Source organism: Drosophila rhopaloa, unplaced genomic scaffold (assembly GCF_018152115.1).
Source record: "Drosophila rhopaloa isolate 14029-0021.01 unplaced genomic scaffold, ASM1815211v1 contig_159, whole genome shotgun sequence".
Lineage (NCBI taxonomy): Eukaryota > Metazoa > Arthropoda > Insecta > Diptera > Drosophilidae > Drosophila > Drosophila rhopaloa.
The window spans coordinates 1109685-1116624 of record NW_025335038.1 but is presented as its reverse complement, the minus strand read 5'-3'; the positions used below and the strand labels follow the sequence as shown (position 1 = coordinate 1116624).

The 6940-nt window shown below is 39.0% G+C and overlaps 1 pseudogene; it reads right to left on the bottom strand.

Annotated features, from left to right (window-relative positions):
* Nucleotides 1-6200: 6200 nt before the first annotated feature.
* On the bottom strand, nt 6201-6708 carry LOC108051578 (annotated as a pseudogene).
* Between the last annotated feature and the right edge of the window lie 232 nt (nt 6709-6940).

The window sequence follows — 6940 nt, the reverse complement described above, 5'->3', positions numbered from 1 at the left end:
CGCTGCTCGTACGCATGTCCTTATCCAAATACAAATATGAGAGGGAGAATTTGAGGCGGAGAGAACACGTGCAAAGCCGCGGGGGATTGCACGACTTTGTCCGAAATGGAGCTAAAATTGGGACTGAGACCGGAGTTTTGAACTGAGCTGGGGTATATGACTTTGGGTATGGGTATGGGTTTGGGTTTGGGAATGGGACGTCGATGTGGGTACGCACCAAAAATCTCCAAGCGCGTTGCCTGTCGCATTTAATAACTGTTTTTAATAAGTGTCCCTCGGGGTCCGCTTCGCTCAGCCTGACCCTCTTTTCAGCCCACTCTGCCCCTTTTTGTATTTCATTTGCATGAAGGTAGGCACTGAGAAAAATCTATACAAATTCAAATTTATTTTTCTGAATGTGCAAAAAAATTAATGCATTAACATACATTTAAAAATTGATTACATTTAAGTGTTCCAAAAATATAAAACTGATTATTAAAATGAATAAGGAAATAAATAAAAAATGTATATATATATGTGGTTTAAGAGTAAGTCCGTATTTATATAAATATATTTAAAATCTAACATTTTTTAACAAATGTTTTGAAACGTTTAAATGCTTAACATTTTTGATGAAGTCATGTTTTCGCTCTGTATAATCGTATTCCCAGTTGAATGGCAAACGTTGTACTCTAATTGCACGCCCCGGCGCTGCGTTGTTGTTATTGTTGGACGGAGGTTTTGAGTCACGCGGCGACTTCAGGTGCAGTGGAAAGAGGAAGAGTTAAAGGGGAATCACAGAGGGGGCAGCGGGAGGGGCTGCATCCCAGACTCGTGCAGCATGCAACATGTTGGCCGCAATTTATTAGTGCTGCCATTATCGTTTTTCTTCAGATTTACCTCCAAGTGCCTGGCTGCGTGTCGTCCAGTGTTCAGAGACCCCTTGGTCCCCGAAAGTATTTATTACTATAATTTTCCATATGTTTTCCTTGTGCGTTCTGCTCGTTGCACTGAATTTTTTTCTCGCTTTTCGCTTGTTTTTTTTTTTTTTTTTTTGGGCAAATTGCGTCTGGAAATTGCGGTAATAATTTGCAGCTTACTAAATATGAAGATCAGCTTTTGGAGCACGATCTGTGTGCCTCCTCCGAAACCAGAAAAAACGGGGAAACAAATTTATTAACTTGTGCAAAATTAGTCGCTTACAGTCGTTTAGACATTGCAGTTTGATTTTTATGGCTATTCGCTTGTACACTCCGTGTGTATCTATGAGATACATTGGAGTGTTAACTCGCGGATCCTTTGCCAGCTGCACCGTCTTTATGGGTTTTTATTAAGTTTTATGACCCTGAAATTGTTGCACTAACCAGCCGATAATTTATGGGGCATTTGTGTTTTGCCCAACTAAAATTTGTGGTCGTGTTCATAAAATCAGAGAGACACAAAGACATTCGGCTAATGAAAATTAGTCGAAATATGCTAAGCATGCGGCTTCGGCTTCCTCTGATTAGTGGCAATCATAAAAAGAACCCGACTCGAGACGCTTTTAATGGCTTCCCGCCACTTGGGGACCTGGGTGGCCAGCGAAAGACTGGAGTTGGGAGACCCGAGACCCTAGCCCATCAAAACTATCTATAAATTGTCCGGACAACTGCCTGCGATGTCTCCTCAAATCGTTATGGGTATTTATAGGATAGGAAAGGTTAAATTGAAGTGAATTTCAGGTTCTATTCGATTTTATCCGCGTCCAGAACTAGATGTTCTCTAGAGATCTTTGACAGTTTTATTTCAAGTGCGTGATCTGGTTGATTTAGGGGCCATCACATGGAACATAGCTTAATTTAATTGTACGAGAATGGGACTTGAGGGGGTAAGAAAATGGATAGAATAACTAGTTTTCAATAAAACAGGGCACTTAATACCCCAATGTTTTCCTTTAGTAGCACTTTTTATTTTGCTGTAAAAATCAAAAACAGTAATTAATTGTTAGCCTGTCAATAAAACAGGGGTATTAAATAATCTTTCCCTTAGGAGCATTTTTTATTTTGCTGTAAAAATCATTATCAGTAATTAATTGTTACTTCCTGGTAAAGTTTTAAATTAATATTATTGTTATATTTTAAAAAATTTAAAAGCCTTGCCAGTTTCAGCCTTGGTCAAATCTTTTTTGTAACCAAAAAAACTATCACCATTCCTTATCCCATTTTTATTATATCCGCAATTGATCGATGTTCCAGTGTCTTGCAACACGATTTCTTTCTTTTTTTCCGAGGAGAGCAGCTGCTTCAGCTCAACCGAACTGCAACTAAAATCAAAACCGCATTTAGTTATACATAAACTTTCAAATGCCAGCCATAAATCTGTCTAGGCAGGTCCCCTCAACCCCCGCTGCCCACGATTTAGCCCACTCCTTGCACAGACATTTGAAGAGTCGCCAGTCGTCGGCAGTTGGCATCTTCCATTGGCCATCTTCCATCTTGCTGACAAATAATTTACCATAAAATCAACGACAACTGCCAATTTTTCAGTAATTAGCCCCGGCAGAGCTGCCTCCTGTCTTCCCTTTTTCCCTTCCAGAGCACTTGAGCGTAATTAATAAACTATATAAGCCCCCAAGATCTTTCGAGGCGCATTGTTGGGTTCGGCGATGCTGCCTGCCAGGCATTTGCAGAAAATTAATTGTGCTCCACGCAGATTAACACATGCGTGGCCGGCTACTGAAGAGGGTCACTGAGGGGTTGCGGGGTTGTGCACTGGAAAAAGACTAATTTAAAATAACGATTAGATTCATCATTTAGATTTTATGGTGATTATAATAAAAATGCTATTAGCATATATATTTTATAAGCTGTTACGTGCAAAGCAAGCTTCAAACCAACTTTGAATTTTTAAATTTCCTTACTAAGAATTCTTGGGACCAAACTCATAATTAAGCTCTTATAGACATAATATTTGTTTTGCTTTTGAATTTTATTTTATTTTATTTATTTGCATTTTTTTTCTGAAATCAACAACTTTTGCTTGAACTTTTTTTTCTCTGCATCCAGAAGACACTGCTGCATTTTGGGAATTTTCAGCGCTTTACAAATTTGAAAATTTCTTGCCGCATTTTTACGACTTGCCCCTTTCCGTCCGCTCGATGTCTGCATTTTTATGTCGATCGTGTGTTGTCACTGAAGATTGCCTTCACCCCCTCTTGGAGCACGTTGCATGTGGCACGCGCGTCGCATAATTAATTAAAAACGCATTTAAACGAAGCTTCACGACAGTCAATCGTTCGTGCACATTTGGCCACAGTCTACGTAGCATGTGGAGCTGTCTTGGCGCAGGTTTTATGCATTTTCTAAGAAGCCTTTCGTCGACCGCCATAAATATAAATAAAGAGAATGGAGAACTATATTATTCTCGTTAGAATCGCTGTCTCCGCCTTTTGTCTTGTGACTCTGACTAGACGGTAACATGTGTCTTTTGACGAAAACCTGACAAGCCTTTGAGTTTGAGACTGTTCTCAGTTGATGACCCCTTTTGCGGCCCCTTCGATCCGTTCACTTGAGATTTGCATACAGAGAAGGCAACCCAGAGGTTAGTAATCTTTTGACCTCCACTTTTGAGGTTTTGGAATGGTTGAAAGTTGGCTGTGGAGATAGGAAAATGCTTGAAATTAAGATGCACAATCTAAGATCAAATAGAGGTGATGGGGGTTCAAATTAATAGAAGGTTTATTAGTCAAATAACTGTGTATAAATCGCGTTCTTAGGCAAAAGCTATCACGATTTGCTAAATTTAAAAATTGTACATATGTAACTCACCTACAGGTTTAGCACAACACAGCTCTTTCTTCAGGATATATTACTTTTCAAGCTTTTTCTACTACTACTACTTTTACTTTTTCTACTAATTAAAAATTTTATTGTAATTCTGACATGTTTACAAATTTAGTCATAACCCCACCGGATGCAATATTTCCCACACCACACCACAACTCAATCAAATAAAATTTAATTTACTTCCTTAACAGCTGGCCGAATTTTGTAGAATCTCACTGATTGCTCAAAACTCGGACTGCCAAAACAATCATAATTGCTCCGAAGCATAACATCCTCTTTGTTATTTACTTGCCCCTAAAAAGCAAAGAACTCGTACCCTTGCATACCATTGATATTTTCAACTGAATCAAGTTCGGATCGTAGCAGACGCATATTTATTTATGAAATTCCGTATTTATATCGCCTTTGCTCTTTTTGGGTGTTCAAGAATTAAATAGCTCACTGAAAGCCACTTAACAGTTGATTTCAGCTGAATTTAATGCAACATTAGCGCTTCTTTAGAGAGACCGACGGAGGTGATAGAATCTGCAGACAACCCGTGGCAATCGATGGACGCCCATGTGGCAAGCGCCGTTGATGGGAAACAGCTGACCAGCGAGTACCGAAAATATTTTATTTATGGGCCAGATAAATAAAGCCAAATACCCCGAAAAACGACTACGGGAGCAAGGGAAAATATATATAATGCTTCGTGGCACCTCTGATTGGCAGGCCACATGGACGTGAAATGGTGGAAAGTCGGAGCTATCTGGGGATAGAGTGCAGGCGCATCGAAAAGGTGGGTAAACGGAAGAGTTGCGAGGGAGTAGAAATTTCAGATTACGTTCGGTTTAATTTTGGGAATTTGGGACCTCGGGTGGTCTTTGAGGTATTTTCAGATACATTTTTGACAAAAAAAATAATAAGTTTGGTTAACAAAAAACTTCACTTCATTACATTTATATGTTCTTAAAATTATATTCTGCATAATTCCCAAGTCACAAAATCACTAAGACAAATACAAAAAAAAATAGTATTTAATTAAAATCAATAATATAATGGCGGCCAACATATTATGTAATATTATTATTGATAAAATAAAAAAATAATACAAAAATGAATTAAAAAGTTCAAAATCATTCATATAATCAACATGCAAAATACTTTTAATGGTATGGTATTTCAAAAGCAATATCATAAAGTATTGCTTTACATTTACATCTAATTGAATGTAAATAAGATCTTTGGATAATAAAATCATAAAGCAATACCTGTAGGTAATTCATGTCATACTTCCTCATTACCTGATTAAGCCAACAAAATAACCCCATGAAGTGGTAATAGAATCCTTCAGCCAACAACAGTTCACTTAGCCCCGCGATCAATTTATAACAGATCGTTGGCCGAGCCAAGAAATCGCTTCATTTAAGCCCACTTTAGACGCGGCCGGGATCCTCGTTCGCCACACTCCTCAGTACGACACCTCGGAAAGTTGGGAAAGATCGAGGGGAAACGCCATAACGATCATTGTCATGGATGGTCAGCACAGCGGGGTGTCTATAGCTGTTAACTACTGTACTGAATGGGCGCATTTGCACAATTTGCACTCACTTTTTAGGCCGTAATAAATTCGCATAAATTTTTAACCGAGTGGCGTGCCAATAAGCGAGCGATTTGTGAGCCTAATGAAGGCGATTTGTTGCGGCACCAACTGCCACTAAATTAGACATGAGAATTGATGGGCCACAGGCCCTCAAGGTGTGCTATCAATACTCCCCACACACATCCCCTTCGGGGAATTTTAACGAGCCGCCACTGATATTCTCCGCATACGCTTTATTTGAGAAATCTATGTGGAAATATTTTATTTTATATAGTTCGATCAACTGGTCTGCGGATCGTCTGATTGTTTCTAGTGGCCCACTTCTGGACAACATCAGAGACCGGCTGTCCATAGAGGGCCTGTTATCACCCCATTCGGTGAGAAATGTTTGTTTCTTTTCCATTTCGGCTTACGCACTTTTCACACAAACATCATTTCCGTGCTGGTGCACTTAAAAAATTAGGTTCGATGAGAATGGTTAGGTTTTGGTTTTATAAAACACAGGTAAAAATAAAAAATCTACATTTTAGAGAGGGTTTTCCAAAAAGTGTTAAGAATATTTTATTTATAAACAATTTGTATTTATTCGTAAATAATAAAGTTTTTTAATTTAAGAACATGATTTAGTTTTATTAAAAATAGTCCGTTTTATAAAAATACATTTAAATAAATTAAATTTTTTTCTGAAATGTCAATTTTAAAAAAATTTGGCGTGTTTCAAAATTTTCTATAGGTTTGAAAACAATAATATTATATTATTAATTAGTTTAAGAATACCTAATGCAATTTTTTAAAGTATTTTACTGACAACATTTTTAATCAAGACCTTTTAGAAGCCCGTTGGCTTGTTGGAAAATGTCTACAGCTGGTATAAATGGGAAATGAAAACACCTGCAAATTGCAAAACATCGAGTGGGATTCGTCAGGGAGGTGGGCATTTGAGTCGAGACACATCCTCCCACATGACCGCGAGGCAATAAGTCAGGACCGGGGCAAAATGGCCAACCCTCGCAGCTGGCAGGAAGCCAAATCCTCGGGAGGGGGAGGTTGTGGCAGGGGGCTGGAGTCCCCCACTCGACACCTCCCACATAAAAGCCAGCTGGCTGGTAAGAGCTGGCTCATGAATACATTTGAACTCGTTAACTCCGACACACCCCAACATTTGCTTTTGGGGGTTGTTCCGAGTCCTTGCCCAGGAACTCACTCATCCATCTCGTCCCCCCCTTTGCCCTTTTCCCTCCGCCCATGTCCTGGCTTTGCACGTGCACAATTTCGAGTTCATCAAAAGGAATTTGCTTTTTGGGGAGCGTTCTCGTCTGACATTTATTAGAATTCTTTCGTTTCCGCTCTTTTGGGGACCTGAGGGCAAAACTGACAGGCAGGAGGTGGCGTAGAAAATTGTGCGTTGAAAGCTTTCAGCCAGGAATAAAGTTTTCTTGGCTGGAACACTGAAGGAAATTAAGGAATACTGAATTGGCAAATAGTGAAAATTTGATGTTGGTCTATAAAGGAATTTCATAAATGGTACAAAAATAAAAATGTAGCTTTTATTCGA